This window comes from Podarcis filfolensis (genome assembly GCF_964270895.1).
Source record: "Podarcis filfolensis genome assembly, chromosome: 1".
NCBI lineage: Eukaryota > Metazoa > Chordata > Lepidosauria > Squamata > Lacertidae > Podarcis > Podarcis filfolensis.
This window is the reverse complement of record NC_139604.1, coordinates 28,394,660-28,412,406: the sequence shown is the minus strand read 5'-3', so window position 1 is coordinate 28,412,406 and position 17,747 is coordinate 28,394,660. Positions and strand designations below refer to the sequence as shown.

Genomic DNA, 17,747 nt, shown 5'->3' with positions numbered 1-17,747 from the left:
TTACAGTTAGATGTTTCATTCTGTATAATTATTAGAAATCCCATTATTAAACATTTTCATCCACACACACACACACATATACTAAGATGGAGAGGTGCTATGGACTTTAGAAAGGGATTTCTATCATGTGGTCTTTGTTAGAAGCCAATCCTGAATCCAGCAAGGTTAGTAACGTTGTTTTTACTGACTCCACTTGCAATGATTGGTCATACCCTTAATGAGCAACAAGCTGTCAATTACTTATGCTAATGAGTGAACCATTGAAAAGGATAACAAGTAGGTATTTTTTGCCATTTGAAGAATGTTAATGAGTAAATGACATTGCCATTTGTCATTTATCTACGTTCAAAGCTGAAATGTAATTTTAGCAATGACTATTTTATCATAAATGGATAAAATGAATAAATACAATTTTGCAGTAGCAGTGAAAACAATTCATTATTTAGGCGTAACTGGTTTTCACAGCAAAAGACAGATACATAGCTATTCAAATTAAAACAATGTATGGGGATCTCAAATTTTCTAAAGTAAAATTAACTTTCCTTTCTTCCTGGAGATGACACATTTCCAGAGGTACTCAATTATTTGTGATTCTTTTGAGCAAGTTTTGCCAGTTATTGTCCTCCAAAGAAATGCCATTTTATCAAATACCAAGGTAATGAATCAACAGAAGGGAATGGAAGATTTCTGCCATTTAGAAATCTTTAAATCTGAATTTACAGTCTTAAACTCTGAATATCTATATCTGCATCTTGTGTTAAACTATGTCAGATAGGTAATTTAATCTAAGGGTATTAAATTAGTTGATCCCCCCCCCCTCAGTTTCAGAGTATTAAAATAGTAAAAAAAAGAGTGGTGTGTGTGGAATTCTGCAACTGTAAGCTTTCAGAGCAAAACAAGGCTTTCTTTAATGTCTTTCTTCCTAATTATGTTTACTTGGAAGTAAGCCCCACTGATCCTTAGAATTTCAATCATAGTTTTCATACAATATTAGCAACTTAAAAGTATTAATAGGTTTATTGGCAGGATGCCAGTTAGCAATATGATTCCTTTTCACAAATATCAATATGAATTTGACATTACATCCTGCATAGAGATAGTTTACTGTGATACTGTCATTAGTCCTCAAAAAGCAAGTATTAATCATAATTTCAAATCTCTAATGAATCCATGTTTTGTAAAGAAGGTTGCGAAGGGATTTGTAATGGGCATGGAAAGGGGTTGGGAAGGGATTTCCATAATTTGTGTTCCGTTAATGACTTAAAGCAGCTTTATCATTTGTTGTTCTTTCTTCATAGTAGACCTTAAGCTGATAAAAATATCCATAGACAGTGAAATCAGTAGTATGCCCGGTTTTATCAGACAAAACTCCCATGTGATCACATAGGCAGCGTCAGAGAGACTCTGAAGCTGCTAAGCAAGCAGTAGGTAATGAGTCTTTGTGCAGAGTGTAGCTCTTGTCGCTGAACAATAAAGCATATGGTACAGGCAATAAAAGACAGGGCTGGGGAAATTTTAAGAAGATTCCGCTGGAACTAGGAAGGCAGATAACACATCACACACTTACAAAATGACAGCCTATGTTGGTGCATAATTATCAGGAAAAGTGTATGGACTGGAAAAAAACCCACCCATTTGAACAGGTCAGTTTTTTGTTTTTTTTGTTTGTCTGCTTCAGATTATTCTGAGATTTCAATGTTTTTGAATGCCATTCAGTAGTTTCGCTTATACCATTTTGGGTTGCTAATATATTTGGTTCATTTTTGAATTCAGTAAGGTGTGGCTTGTTTGATGCCCAGGAGTTGAATGCCTTGTTAAATAAACCATGTAAAGTAACTGTAGCTAATGTGGGGGTTTTTTATATTAAAACTCTGCAGCCGGAAACATTACAGATCCAGGAGTAATGGAACATACAGTCAACCCCTAGCACTGATCAGTAGCCAATTCTGAAATGCTGTGTTATTTCAGTATAGCAATGATCTATTATGCTCATGTCTTGTCAACCTCATTATTTTGAGAGGAACCATGTGGTTTCATGATGGCAATTTTCTTTTATGTTTTTAAATGATAAATGGCATACACTGGAATGTTAATTAGGATGCATATAATTTCCCCCCAATACTAGCTTTTGTGAAATATTTTAGGGGTGATGATGCAAAGGCAGAGGCACACATATAAGGAACCTGCATCTAACATATCCCACCAGCCTTTAAGAACAACATACATGACTATTCTCTTCTTTGTATCCCCCCCCCCCTGTTTTATTGATTTTTATAGTAAGGGATGTGTAATCTTTTATGTTTCATTTTTACAAAGAATGATACCACACATTTTAAGTGACCATTTGTAGGTTGCAAAATTAAGTGTTGCTGCTTCTTAATATTTTGATTTTGAGGAAATTAGCTTTGTATGAAACATAAAAGTTTGATAGTATCATGCATCAAGCATTCTTTTAGAAAACAATGGAATATCTAAATGCTTTCCAATCTTGAAAGAAATGGAACTGTTAATCTTTAATATGCATTTCAGCAATACAAAACCAGTAACTTTGAACAGGGGTGAGGTATCCTGCAGGAAGCATAATGGGAGAAAGCAGGAAATAATAGAAGCCTGAGCCACTTCTCTAAACCAATAAAGAAAAATGTTCACTTCCTTATTGAACGTTTTAGAGAATTAATCTGAGAAACTCTTTCACTTCTTACTCTTTTGGCGCCATATTGAATACAGACTTATGTTTACAGAGCTTAGCAGTGTTATTTTGTATCAGACTGTTAAAACAGTTTCACTGGTGTGAAAACCGGAGCAACACTTATTTCCCTTCTTTATTTATGCGGTTTTAGTATCATGGGCACAAAGCTGTTGCAACGTGAGGCTGTATGATGCAAATGTATTGGAAATGAAAATATCAACAGACACACTGACAGACGCCCTTATTTAATAAATGATAATAATAATAATAATTAGCAACATCAGGCTAGCTGCATTTCAGACAGCAAAGCTTTAGTGGCAGAGATTTTCACAACCACTTCCCTCCCCAGATTTAAATAGGATATTTGACTATATTGGTCACCTTGGAAACCAGCCGCTGGAGCCTGATTTTAGTGGGTTATCCTGCAGGATGGCAACAACGTTCCGTTTCCGTATTCTTCAGAATAAAAATGCTCTGCCTTCCATTAGTTGAAGTGAGAGCAGTGGCTTTCTAAAATGCCCCAGTCGCAGCAGTGCTTAGTGCAAACATAATACCTCCTCCCTTGCCTCCGCTTTCCTCCAGTGATTCAGGTATTCCAGCAGATCTGCAGTTCTACAATTTCTTAGCCAGCCAGCATTCTCCTTTTAGCTGCTGACAGGCCCTTCGCAAGCCTTATGCAAATTAGACAAGCACAGTAGCTTAGACTGCAGAGGGAGCTGGGGGGGGGGGAGAGAGAGAGAAGAAATGAGTTCAAAGGTCAGAGAGCTGGTGGAAGGCTGTAACAGTTGACTGGGGAAGGGGGGGGGGAATACACAGACTACTGCAGTGAGCTTTTGCTGGCACGAAACGAGGAGGGAGAGGTTTTGTTTCCTGTGTTGAAAAGACCCTGCAGCTTATCTGAAACTATATCCCAATTCAGGTATTATCTAAAGCTTGTATCCTTGTGTGCTCCTCATTCCAGAAAGTGCGTTGGGCTCACTTGCGATTACCAAAGTCATCTTGTATCTAGACTAACCTTTCGGTGGCTGTGCATGTATGTCTTTGTATGCATTGCTTGGTTTTGAACGTTGCCGTTCTGTCCCATTGAAAGATGAATGGGGATTTTGGTGTCCCATTTGATTTTTTAAATAATAATAATAATAATGTTTAGACCTGTCAAAATGAAAATGTGGCAAGTTTACAAATGTTTCTGAATGAAATTTTGAGCCCTGAATTTAACGTGGCTTCAATCCACACGGAATTTTAAGTATTGGTCGATGGGGCATGCGTGGTCTTGAGTTCCTACAGGTTGTTTCTCCCAGATGCATGTCATATTGGGCTTCTCATCGGGTGGTCATTTCCAGATTATAGACAGGGCAGATTTGACAGTGCCAATCACATGTTGGGGGATGGAAGTTAAGAGATGTGAACTTGGGGCTCATCTAGTTGCTAGATGTAGAAGTTGATGATGTGCATCATAATGTGTGCATCAACACAAGCTGTTTGACTGTTTCTTATTATGATTTGGTTCTTGAGCGCTCCTTTCTGCAACAAAATTTCAAAAATGCACTGATCCATGTTGTATGCTGGCTATCCAGCTTAAATGCACAGCCAGTTTACTGCACGGATCAGAGCATTTTTGGAAGTGTCATTGTAGCAAGGTTGTATTTGAACCCAAATCATAATAAAAAACCCCCAATATATCAAACAGCTTATGTAAAACTTCCATTTGGCATAAACGTGGCACTTTCCTAATAGTTTCAATAGCATTTATAATCTCTTAAGTGTTTTTATTAAGACTAAAGGATTAATTTGCTCACTGCATAAAACAGGCATACCAGGGGTAAAATGTGGTTGTAAAATTCCTGGTTAGGTTTCTTTTTTCTTTTTGCCACTGATGAATATTGTATTACTTCAAAATATTTAGTAGCACACAGAACATTTTACGTAAAAACAACGACAATAAATTCTGAAAACAAATCAGATTGAATGTTCTTGGGGATGTTAAACACTTTTAAATACTAAAGACTATTAGGGAGATATTTTATCACATACTTACGACTTCCATTGACATTAGTGTGATTTAACAATGGATGGACTGTGTCTGGATTTTGAACTCCAATCACGATGCAAGCTTAAATGTGTGCATTTTGTCCCTCAGAAGTTGTTTTTTACTGCAAAGGTCTAGTTTTATGGCAGAAGTCATGGTTAGTTTGCTTTGTTGCAGAGTAGCCCATACCTTGCACCTTCACAACCAGAGATTTGTATCAGAAACCATCTGATTCATATTTTTTTCCATGCATTATGGACCAATCCAGATACTCTTATTGCAGCTGATCAGTTATTTATTTGCCTTATTTATAGTCTGCCCTTCCCTATATGGTCCTGGTAGAAATATGTCACATAAAAACAATGTAAAGACCAACAAACAAACAATGGATGCTATAAAATTTCACAACAACAGAGAACATCAGCAGAATATAAAAAGTAGGACTTAAATGGAGGCAATAAAAAATGTCCGATAGGTCCCAAGCAAAAGTCCAGGTAATATGTTTAAAACTATTGATAAGGATCTTCATCTGCAATCAATATTTTTGATAATGTTACAGTTTAGGACTGTTGGATCAAAGATTGCATATGCAGCATACATTTAAAGCATGTGGCTTCCTCAAATAACCCTGAAAACCATAGTTTACCCCTCACAGAGCTACAATTCTCAGCACCCTTAACAAACTGCAGTTCCTAAAATTCTTTGGAAGAAGCTGTGTACTTTAAATATGGTTTAAGCTGCCCAGAGTGGCTGGGGAAACCCAGCCAGATGGACAGGGTATAAATAATAAAATTATTATTGTTATTACTATTACTATTATTGTTAAATATATGGTATGTACACAGCCAAAATGTCAAGAGTAAGGAGCACTGTTGTTTCTGTGTGAGATGTCATGCTCTGCAGTAAGAGGAATCAGTTTTGTTCCTTAGGGTCAAACTGTTCTTGGTTAAGGGATAGAGGAATGTCTGTCAAGACGTTACTACAGTTCATGAATTGCTTTCACTGGAGTACAACTGGAGCTTCACTGAAGCCTCTGGAAGATTAACATGAAGTGTGTGAATGGCAACTATAGTTTCACATAGTTTAATGATGTGTAGAGGTGAAAGGATCTCTGTATTTTGGTTTTCTCAGTTTCTATTTTTTTCAATCTTAAACTCAGTTCTCCCTCTTTCTGCACCAATTTGCTGTTATCATTATTTTTAATCTTCATTAAAACCACTCAGCATCCTAGTGCAAATTTCTTCTAATAGACACATTTTTGTATTTAGTTTTCACTAACTACTCATTTTTGTAACTTTCTCCTAATATAATACATTTCTCTTTGTTATTTCCACTAATATATTGATTATAGGCACATTTTCTCCTAATATATGCATTTTTGTAACATGGTTTGGTTGGAGAACTGCATCACAAAATTCAGAGTTGCGAATTTTGAAGGATGGCTGTGTTTTGGTTCTCATATTGTTTTGGAAAGTGCCATTTTGAGAAATTTGGCTTTAATGCGAACTGAATCAGATTTCTCTCCTATCCGACAGGTAATTTGGTCTTATTCAGTGACCACATTTGTACCCTGAACATTCTACCAATAAACCAAAGCAAGGTATCTACAAGGAAGGGTTGAAAATTCAAATGAACACATCATTAAAACCTTAATACTATTTACACTACATTTTCCAATTCAGGGGCTTAGGCAATAGTCTGCTTTGGTTTCATTGGGATTATTCTAGGCTAAGTCATTATCAAGGATTCTGGGCCTAGAAAAATATTCAAATTCTGAACCAGGGACTCCCAAACTCAGGATAAGTGTGCAAGTACAAAGAATACAAAGTTGCATAATACATTGTAATTCCAATATATGGATTACTTCAGAAATTGGAAGAAGAACTGAAAAGTTTAGCAGCATAATGGAGCTTAGACCAGGATAATGGAGATCAATGTATGACAGAGCCTAGAATTTTTCAGGTGGAATGGGCAGAGTAGAGAATCCTGATAAATTATGAGCACATGCCATCTTTCAAAGTATCCTCTTTGGGTTTTTATCCCTCAAGTGCCATTGTCCCCAATTTTTCCAGCTGTTATCTGTGATGTGAAGCTTAGAAACATCCATCCCCCACAACCCTCTCCCTCCAAATTTGAGATCAAAAGAGGGGGCAATTTTGCTGCCAAATTCCAGGGTCATTGCTATATGGGTACAAATGCAGTCTTCTTTGGGATTATGTGCATTTAGGATTTCCATTTGCAGCAGATCAAAACCTAACCAAAGGGGATGGAATGAACCTGACTTGCACTGCTTAGCTTGGCAGTACTGGCCTCCATTTTAAAAGAAGAAAACTCCATTTTGGGAGCCAGCAAAGCTAGTTGTATTGAGTAGTATATGCATTTCTTTGTCTATCACCCAGGCAACAAGATCTGGCTCTCTCCTCACCCCTTCATCTGGACTGGTTAATGTTTAGTCAATAAGCTATCTGAAATGTTAAGGAACTTTCCAATTCCTGCCTATTTCAAGTGGGGAGGTTATGCACATAAGATTGTTCGTTTAAAAATCAAGCTTCAAATGGCTTGATAATGTGGGCATCGTCTTAGAAGAATAAGTTCTCATGTTAGGCTTCTCACAAGTTCTGCCTTTTGCAGCTTTGTAAAATATGGCTGCTCTCTACATCATAAGAAAGGATGGGTGGACACACTTGTCCAATCCTGAAAATTTTAGATTCAAAAAAGGAGACAAGTTTGTTAGCTCTGGTTTGGTTGGCTCTCTTCTATCTTCTCTGTCTCCACACCTAGCAACAGCTTGAAGCAGGGCTTCTTTTCAAAGGGAGCTCACAGAAACTCAGTTCCAGCACCTCTCCGGTGGGCACCATTGCCATTCTAAGAGAATGAGGAAGGCATTCATGGTGAGCTCTGCTAGAAAAATAGCACTGGCTTGAAGGAAGTGGCTCTGACTTGAGAGTGGCCTTAAATCCAAGTGGTGAGAGTCATCTTGGATAACTTTCAAATGACCGGAACACAGACATTTAGAAACTGGGTGACTAAAGCATGTATATGACTAGCCCCTTTAGAACATCATGGGACAAAGAAAGCTAGTTTTTGACTAGATACATTTTCCTGTTATATTTTGAAGTCCAAGTGGACCTGACTTTCTTATAAACCTTTTCTTATGTGGTGTGCTAAATTGTTTCTGTTTATTTATTTATTTATTTATTTATTTATTTTATGCATGCATGCATGCTAATTTGTTTCTGAATTTAAACCTTCGCGCCTATCTCCATGCTTAAATGCAATGTGTTACTGAGAAGCGGATATTTTGAGTTCCCCTGGGAAACCGACGTTACCCCTAATGCTTGAAGGCCGAAAATAAAAGTAAGGCAGACCCATTTAGGTTTGTTAGTAGCGGACGGTTACCATTTTTGGTGAATGAATTATAAGTAAACTCCTCATGGAAGACCTAATTATGCAAGTTTAAGATATTGGCAAAAGAATCCCACTTGATCCCACATTTTTTGCAGGGACATCGTCTAATCTCCAATATCTCCTTATGCTAGGCCAGGGTCAGCAACCTTTTTCAGCCATGGGCCAGTCCACCGTCTCTCAGACCGTATGGTGGGCCGGACTATATTTTGAAGGGGAAAAAATGAACTAATTCCTATGCCCCACAAATAACCCAGAGATGCATTTTAAATAAAAAACACATCTACTCATTTAAAAACACGCTGATTCCCGGACCGTCCGCGGGCCGGATTGAGAAGGCAATTGGGCCGAATCCAGCTCCCGGGCCTTAGGTTGCCTACACCTGTGCTAGGTGATGTATTTATCATCCATTTAAAGCACATGACTTGCCCCAAAGAATCCTGGGGACTGTAGTTTGTTGAGAGTGTTGAGAATTGAAGTCCTGTGAGGAGTAAGCTGCAATTCCCAGATTCTTTGGGGGAGGGCAGGTGCTTTAAATGGCCTTTAAATGTGTGGTATGTATGCAGTCGTGGTCTGTAAGGTAGTTCCATTCTCTCTGCTGGGACTGCAGAAGCCACCACAGTGCTACTGCTCCTGAATTTAGGAGAAGCAGCTGTGAAGTATAGCTATATTGTGAGGCAGGTTTCGGAATGAGGAACAGGCTGCATAGGTAGTCAGGACCAGTGATGATCCCTTGCACCAAATTCTGAAGACGCCCTGAATTCATCTGACTTTGGCTTTTATCGTGTGCACACACCCCCAACCAACCTGTAGATCCCCATGTTTCTGAAACTGGCTCCAGGGGTCAAGCTATGGTCCTCTGAAACAGATGGCAGAATTCTCACCAATGAAATGGTTTGACTTCTTTGAAAGTCCTCGAAACTTCTCTCTGGAACATTTGTTGGCATTGTGCATAGGAGCAGACACAGTTTTTAATTCAGTAAGAAGTCCACACACCATTTTAATCCTCCTGTGATGTAAGATTCAATAATTATTTGAGACTATTTTTTTTAAAACAAAAGGAATTGCATTTCTAAAATGTAAAATGCAAATACACAGATTAAAAATCAGGCAAATTGTTTTATATCAGTAAATTATTAAATGTATTAGTTTTGTTACTGTTGTTATTTGTTATTTATCAGGGGACTCCAGAGAGCCAGTGTGGTGTAGTGGTTAAGAGCGGTAGACTCGTAATCTGGTGAACTGGGTTTGCATCTCCACTCCTCCACATGCAGCTGCTGGGTGACCTTGGGCTAGTCACACTTCTCTGAAGTCTCTCAGCCCCACTCACCTCAGAGTGTTTGTTGTGGGGGAGGAAGGGAAAGGAGAATGTTAGCCGCTTTGAGACTCCTTCAGGCAGTGATAAAGCGGGATATCAAATCCAAACTCCTCTTCTTCTTCTTCTCTATCCCTTGAGTTGAAACCCTCCCATGGCCACTGCAGCCAGCAGTCCAGGAACCCTCCTATGACAACGACGACGACAACAACAACAACAACAACAACTTATTTATACCCCGCCCAACTGGCTGGGTTGCCCCAGCCACTCTGAGCTGCTTCCAACACATATAAAAACATAATAAAACACCAAGCATTAATAGTAACAGCCTAATCCAATATAAAAAGTCATCACAATAACTTTAAAATAAGCAACTTATATCAAACAAAGCAATTTGGCAGGAAGAACTTCAGAATCTGAAAATAGCTACACTACTGCACTACTGGTGCCCATGCAAGACTGAGCGAACAAGACATTTTCATCAAACGGGCTTGGTAGTCAAGTGGTGCCCCTGTGCTCACAGAGGGCTTTTCTCCCAGCAGATGCTTCTGTGAACAGGATTTAGTTGGGAGGAAATGGGTCGTTGAGTGTTTTGTTTTGTTTTGTTTTGTTTTGTTGCTAATTCTGTCTCCACTTTGCAGCTCCCATGTCATCCTACACCCTATTTTGGAGGGTCCTTTAACTTGCTGCACCCAGTTGGGATGGGGCAGAGGAGGGGACAATTCCCTCCTTTCATCTGTTATTAGTGGAGATGTCCACTGGATCAACAGTTTTTGCGTGATTGCAGGGCACCAGTTTAATTCTACTCATGGAAGGATATGGGTGTGTGGGTTTGATGAATTTCGACTCTCCCAAGAACATTCAGCCAAGGGGCTATTGAAACACACATATCGCTATTTATTTCATCATTAAAGTTAATTGCACAACATTCAGAGTATCTGTTTCACAAAGCTGAAATAATTGGGGGGGGGGGCTCAGTGTGGCCACTAACATGTTTGTGTAAAGCAAGCATTATAGATTTCGGTATGAAATATATATGAGCTTGTTAAATGCTTACAGTAAACACATACTTAAATGTAATGGCTCTTTTTCTATAACAAGGGGAGCATTACAATTTAACAGCATCCCTAATGTTATCACAAAACTAACAGTTCTCCTCTTTAAGGTTGCGAGACTAAAACAAAAGGGTTTGGCTACGATGGGGCGCAACTGAAGTACGCCTCAGCCATTTAATCACAAACAAAACGGACAGGGTCCAGAATATGTAGGAGCGTTAAAAGTGCGGTGATACCACTTTCCCCTCCCTTTTAATGTATGCTTGATTTAAAAATCCATACTTCCCTGTAAGGTTGCTACCCGCCCAAAAGCACATCATCTGAACAAGAAGATGATTTCATCCTGAGGATAGGGATAAATGCATTTGCTGTTGATAACAATGCCCCTCCTCTCAAAAGGTACTCATAATAAGCAGACCTTGAAGTTTAAGCACACATCCCAAGGAAGGGCCAGATGGCTGATTGTACTGAATGAGACAGGTGTAATCTGTTGTGAGATCAAGAAAGCTTTTCTGAAATATGAATTGGTTTGCTGTTTGTCAGCTGTCAGTCTTTGTCTTTGCTCTGAACCAATTATAGAGTTGAGACTTGGCATCATAAGGATCCTACTAGAAACTGGTAAGGCAATACTTATGTGTTTGTGTATGTGTAAATGCCTACCATTTCAGTAGATGGGGGGGGGATTCATGCAGCAGTTCTTGGCTCTGAAACGTGAGTGAATCTAAGCAGAACACAAAATAATGATGTTCTGGTAGGAATCATACATATGCAGCTCATATAATTTGCTAGATTAAATTTAATCTAGTAGAAATAAAGTGGCACTTGTTTTTGCTGACCCTCCTTTAAAATGGCTGCAGCATAATAATGGCCATTTTAATAATCTGACCTTGGTTTCTTTTTTAAATCTTTTAAAACCATGAATTTCTCCTTAAGAGTTTTTCAGAGCCATCCTATCCTGTGTCTCTTCCTCTTCCTCAAGCAAGCTTCTGTTGTTGTTTCTTTGATTCCCTGCACAGAGAGAGAGATTTTGAAAAAGAGCAGCGTACAGAATATTAAATGGGCAAATCTCCTTTCTCTTTCACCTTTACCCAAAGAAACTTCCAAGGTTTACAGAAGTATCAAAACGTCTGGTTTTTAAAAAATAATAATTTCTTGACTCTGTATAAACTGGTTTTATATCCAGGATCGAGAGAGATCACATGTTCAAATAGTCATGGTGGTGGTTTGGATTCAGACCAGGTTAACTGTACTTTGATCCCTTTGAAAGTAATCTAAAAGCTAGGTGTGACTAGGCATGGGCAAAGCAATCCATTCTCTAGTCCATGCCACTTCTTCATGGGTTCACTCATAAATGTAGTCTGCTCCATTTCTACATTAAAAATAAATAAATCACAAAAATCAGATTTAAATATAAATATGCATTTTAGATGCATTTTGTCTTAAAATATGTATTTTAATGCACTTTGATACTTTTTTATTATTAGAGACTGTATTGGAGTCTTTGGGATATTTCAAAACCAGTGAATAGCTTCTGATGTACTCAGGTGCCCTGAGCCCGGCCTTGGCTGGGGAGGGCAGGGTAAAAATTATTATTATTATTATTATTATTATTATTATTATTATTATTATTTGCACATTAGCACAAGAGGTAGAAATCTTGGAATTCACAAGATTCCCTAGTAATAACTCCCTTGCCCTATTGATTCCAGTGGGACTTTAGTGTGGCTAACTGGTCTGGATGTAGCCTAGGATCCACTAATTCAGACAATCCCTTCTGCTCATTCTCAAGGGGAGTAGGAAAGAAGTGCAGGAACCTATGGCCCATTTCTGATTTCATCATGTCTAGAAGCGAGGGGTGAAATGGTTTTTGAAGAGGCCCTAATTCAGCTTATATGTAGGTGCCTCAGTCTAATGATTCATGGGGTGAGTTGTCAACCTGTGCTTCTGACATCTGAGAGTGGGCAGAACTTTCCCTTTTACCTGATGAAACAAAATGAACACCAATTGTCAATGAATGAGATGAATGGCACACATATATCTAGTGGCCAGACAGGATAGTAGTATTCTAGGCTCTTTCCATCATATGAAATGACTGCTTTGGTGCCATTGCAGATATCCTCTGCTTCCTCTCCTGGTGGGGCCTTAAGATATGAGGGTTTACACAGTTGTGGTAGAGCTTGCTGTAGCATTTCCACGGACAAAAGATGTGCCCAGAGACACTGTTTCCAGATTTTTCCTGTTGGGTCAAGGTGGCTGCAGATGCAAAAAAACTCAGGCAGTGGTTCCTTCCTAGGAGCTGGGCCTCTGAAACCATTTATTCACACAAAGAATGTGATTGGCCAGAAAGTTAATTCTGTATACCTACTCTATATAAGTATTATCTGTGATATTTACCAGAGATCATCACTTACAATAACTGCTTAAAAGCCCTGCTGGGCGTAAAAATGAAGAGGGGAGATTTTTGCTGAATGGGATACATCATGTATCTGTAACCAGGAAGGAAAGCAGACAATGAAAGAATATTGTAAAGGCTGAATTGTCCAGCACTAATTGATTCTTGCCAGAGGCACTGCTAATTTATACCTTTACCCTTGGCTTGACTTTTAGCCTTCTTTTGTCTTCCTTCCTCTGAATCCCCTCCTCTCTTTGGCCTCCTCCCTCATTCCCACCAGTGTTCTCCCCGCTCCAAGCTTTGAAGTAGCAAGTTTTGAAAGGTGATTTAAATCAAGTTTGTAAAAGGTTGCACTACTTTCTAGGCCTTTAGCTCGCAATGTTCAGCCTTAACTTGTCAGAACTAAATCTTCTTTTTAAAAAAAATAAATATTTTTTTATCTTGGGTTATGTTTGAATTTCGTGGTTGGTCAGATAGCAGTTAATTTCCCCCCAATTATGGGCTTGGTAATAAGTTGCTTACACATTACATATTAAATTATAAGTCTTTACTCCCTTTTTGGAGATGTTAGGGAGGGGTCAGCAAACTTTTTCAGCAGGGGGCCGGTCCACTGTCCCTCAGACCTTGTGGGGGGCCGGACTATATTTTGGAAAAAGAAGAACAAATTCCTATGCCCCACAAATAACCCAGAGATGCATTTTAAATAAAAGGACACATTCTACTTATGTAAAAACATGCTGATTCCCGGACCATCCAAGGGCCGGATTTAGAAGGTGATTGGGCCAGATCCGGCCCCCAGGCCTTAGTTTGCCTACCCATGTGTTAGGGAATTAAGCTAAAAGACATTGAACGTATGTGATCTTACGTATAAAAGCTCTTCTTTTTTTTTTGTTAAGGTATAAATGTAATTTATCAATCAGTAATTCTGAAACTGAGGGACACAGGTGGCGCTGTGGGTTAAACCACAGAGCCTAGGACTTGCTGATCAGAAGGTCAGCGGTTCGAATCCCCACGACGGGGTGAGCTCCCGTTACTAGGTCCCTGCTCCTGCCAACCTAGCAGTTGGAAAACACGTCAAAGTGCAAGTAGATAAATAGGTACCGCTGCAGCGGGAAGGTAAACAGCATTTCCGTGTGCTGCTCTGGTTTGCCAGAAGCAGCTTAGTCATGCTAGCCACATGACCCAGAAACTGTACACCGGCTCCCTCGGCCAATAAAGCGAGATGAGCGCCGCAACCCCAGAGTCAGTCACGACTGGACCTAATGGTCAGGGGTCCCTTTACCTTTAATTCTGAAACTATATGATTCATTAGGCTTTGTTTTGTAGAACCTCTTCTGTCAATCAGCGTTGTTGTGCTGTTAAAAGATTTTACTTGATATCTCCTTCTTTTTTTGGCAGTGCTTCTAGTCTCCCTAGGTAGGCTGCATGGGTCGTGAATTGGAACCCGGGAACTGTGCCACTGCAGAGGCATGGTACTTCCCCACTGTGGAAAGCTTTCCCCAGGGAAGAATGCCTTGTGCCATCGGTACCAACTTTTTGGTGCCAGGCCAACACATATTCCTTTTTACCTGGCCATTTGATTCTTAGTTGGAATCATGTGGTATGATGGTGTGACCCTGCCTGTTTTGGTGTTCATCTTTTAGTAGGTTGAGGGGGTAGGATAGCCACTTTTCCTAATGCCATTTTATTTCTTTTGATGTTTGTTTTAAATTCATGTATGTGCACATTTTTTTTTTAAATTGTAAGCTGCTTTGAGATATTTTATGTAGTAAGCAATTAAGAAATAGAATCATAATATAATAGCATTTCTGAATACTGGGCACAGACAACAGAGGAGGGATATTGCCCACTGCCTTTGTGCGCCATGTAGAGACTTACTGAAGACATTTGGTTGGCAACAAGATGCTGGAATAGATGGATCCTTGAAGTGCTCATCCAGCAGTGGTTTTATGTTAAATGTAAGTGTTTAAGCCACACCCATTCCTGTCTATGAAAAAGACTAAAAACTAGTTATAGATGGTACAGACAGACACCCATTCACATACTATTACAGCAAGTCCATTGTTTATGTCAGAAGAAGAGAAATAGTAGTTCTTAGATGTTTGGTTTTCTTCACAGTATATAGTCTTAATAAACTTATGTAAATATAAGAAGACCTGAATCGTAATATTTCAGAGTCACATATTTAAACCCATTGGGTTTTGACTTCCATAGATGGTAGGGACAATTACAGGGATGAGTAGGCGTTTGGGCTATTATCTTTTAAAATGTGGAATGAATTTTTAAAATGCCAGCGTTCATATGCATGTTCTATATGGAACATCATTATCAGCTTATAATGTGCTATAATTGTTCTGCAAAATATTAGAAGGAAAAGATGCAGCATTTAGCAAAGGGACATTACACTCCCCCCCCCCTGCAAAAATTGCAGCAGCTAGTAATGAACAGCATACAATAATATAATAAATCAATAAAGAAATCCAAACTGACAGTACCAGTAATCTCAAATCCAAACATAAAATAAAACAGCTAATATGAAGATATACAGTCACAAAAGACTCACCTCTCCCCTTTTCATCATTTACCATATGCTGTGTAGTGTTTCAGGAGCCAAATAGCCATTGCTTAGCTGGATGTTTAAAAGATTAGATGTATTCCAGTCTCACAGTATACTGAATTATCCAAAAATGATTGTAAAGGACAGAAATTACTGCTTGGGGTCAAAATGCATTACTCTAGGGATTTAGGTTTGTTATTGTAGGCCTGTTGTGAGGCAACCCTTTATGATAAGAATACAGAAAGAGCTTGTGGTTTATCTGGAGGGAGCTAAACCACGAGCCCAGATTTGGACAACATGCTTGGCCAAGCCATGGTTTAGCTCAGTGTGGTGTAGCAGCAAAGTGGCCAGGAGGAGCAAAGCAGACGGGATCTCATCCCTGGGAGCCTACATGCAGTTCACACTTTCCAAACACAATGCATTCACTGGAAATCATTCATTAGGTGAAGGTTCGCATAATGAGCCTATAATCTCCATTCTTTCTTATGGGAACATTTCTAATCCATGGTTTGTCTCATTTCCCTCCCTTCTCCCTCCATGGTTTCTGCAGCCAACCAGAAAAGGAGAGACAAAGGAAAAACAGACTTGTCTGATTTCTCCTGCTCCCTGATTTGTCTGACCCCTCCCTCCCTCCCTCCCTTCCTGGTTTCTGCCTGAAAATGGCTATTGCCAACCAGCAAAGCACAAACAAGTGAGGAAGTGGACAGACTCTGGCTGCTTGCATATCTGAATCTGTGATGTGTATAGTGAGATTTGGGTACTAATTCCTCGTGGATGGATAAGTGAATTTTCACATAGCATGCGTTTGGAAAGTGGGACCTGAGTGTACATTACTTGCTCATTCATATGACGCCATTGTATGGTTTAGGGTGACATATGAACCAGCCCAGACTATAGGTTCACGGTGTTGATCAGTCCACACAGCTTACATATGCTATGGCCATATTTTCCTCAAGCACAAGGTAGTATGCACTAAGGCCAAGGCTAAGCTGAGTAGCAGGTCTAACCTCGTTGTGTTGTTTTTGCTTGCTTATAGCAGGTTTCTGGGATTCCAGAAGGACAAGTTTATCAATGTCACGCCATCCCCTGCCTTTCACAGAGCTTTCGATGGTACAATTTTTGTTCATTTGAGAGCATATTCATGACAACAGAAGTGCCAACATTGAAAGGATTTGTACCTGCATTTACACTCTTGTCAGCTGAGTCCAGGGTTCTCTACTTATAAGCTGATCACATCCATTGTTTATTATACCTGCAAACGACAAGGAAAAGGTGAACTGGGGGGTGGGGCATTATGGTTATTCTGCAGTTTCGCCTTGCCACCTTTCCCACCTGGCTGTCTTCTGTAGCAAATGATAGACAAGTTTCCCCACTTTTGATGACATTGTTTCTGGAGGAAGCTGATCAGGCATTGCCAAGACTCTTGACCAGAACTAGTCCCTGCCCCCTTTGAAGACATGACTCACATTTTTTCACACTGCACTTATTGCCAGTTCATTTCTGAGTATAATTCACAGTGCTGGCCATGACCGTTAACATCTCAATTGGTCCTATCTTCAAAATAAAACAATAACACCCCAGTTGTCTTTTAGGCAGTGTGCTGCCTGCGGAGTCTTGCTACCTGTGTCACACCTCATTGGCTCTGGATTATGAGGGTTAATCTTCAGGTGGTCAATGTGCAGCGTTTTCTGCCTTTGTACAGAAGTGACCTGATGATCCCTCATTTTCACGAACTCCCAATTCTGTGATCCTCAGTAATGATTTTCAAGTTTACAAAATGAAATCAAGATTTGGGAATTACATTCTGTGTTGAGCAAGTTAAGGAAGCATTTTCATTTTATTGAACTAAAGCTACTTGTTCAAAGCAGCAATCATTCAAGCCACACAGCTTTCTTTTCGGGCAAAGGTTTTCAGAGAGCTGTAAAATAAAATGTATTATGTATGGAAATGTATTCAGATCATGTATACATACCATCGCATGCTTATTCAAGGTTGAGACCAAAGCCATTCATAGACAAAGTCAAACTGCAATTGAATTAGTGTGACTCCAGTGACTAGACAACTCAGATTTAAGTTTTTGAGGAATAGTATTCTGTCTTCAAGAAATATGATATGACGTTTTGGTTCCCCTTCCCTCACATTCATTTGACTGCTGCTCAGTTCTTGCTAGGTAGAGATAATGAAGCCTTTGAAAATGCACCATCATATTTATAAGCAATATAGTGGGAAATTGGCCAGTTTGAGGGTGTAAAAGGTTCTACTTGAGAATGCATATTGCTTACCTAGTTATAGCTTGTGCCCACCA

At 39.4% G+C, this 17,747-nt stretch overlaps 1 protein-coding gene and 1 long non-coding RNA gene across 5 annotated transcripts in view; one reads left to right on the top strand and one right to left on the bottom strand.

Moving 5' to 3' along the window:
* Positions 1 to 17,747, top strand: part of CSRNP3 (cysteine and serine rich nuclear protein 3) — a 93,261-nt gene that overhangs the window by 41,644 nt on the left and 33,870 nt on the right. The gene's annotated exons all lie outside the window — the stretch shown is intronic.
* On the bottom strand, positions 2,980 to 17,712 carry LOC310745376. Of its 3 annotated transcripts, XR_014540098.1 has the most exons (5): positions 17,415 to 17,712; positions 16,621 to 16,694; positions 11,380 to 11,501; positions 8,931 to 9,132; positions 2,980 to 3,405 (listed from the first exon to the last, which is right to left on the bottom strand). It is a non-coding gene; the product is annotated as an uncharacterized lncRNA (long non-coding RNA). The 3 variants fall into 3 exon arrangements; XR_014540099.1 differs by lacking the exons at positions 2,980 to 3,405; positions 8,931 to 9,132 and having other exon boundaries at positions 10,315 to 11,501; XR_014540100.1 differs by lacking the exons at positions 2,980 to 3,405; positions 8,931 to 9,132; positions 16,621 to 16,694; positions 17,415 to 17,712 and adding an exon at positions 15,449 to 15,578 and having other exon boundaries at positions 10,315 to 11,501.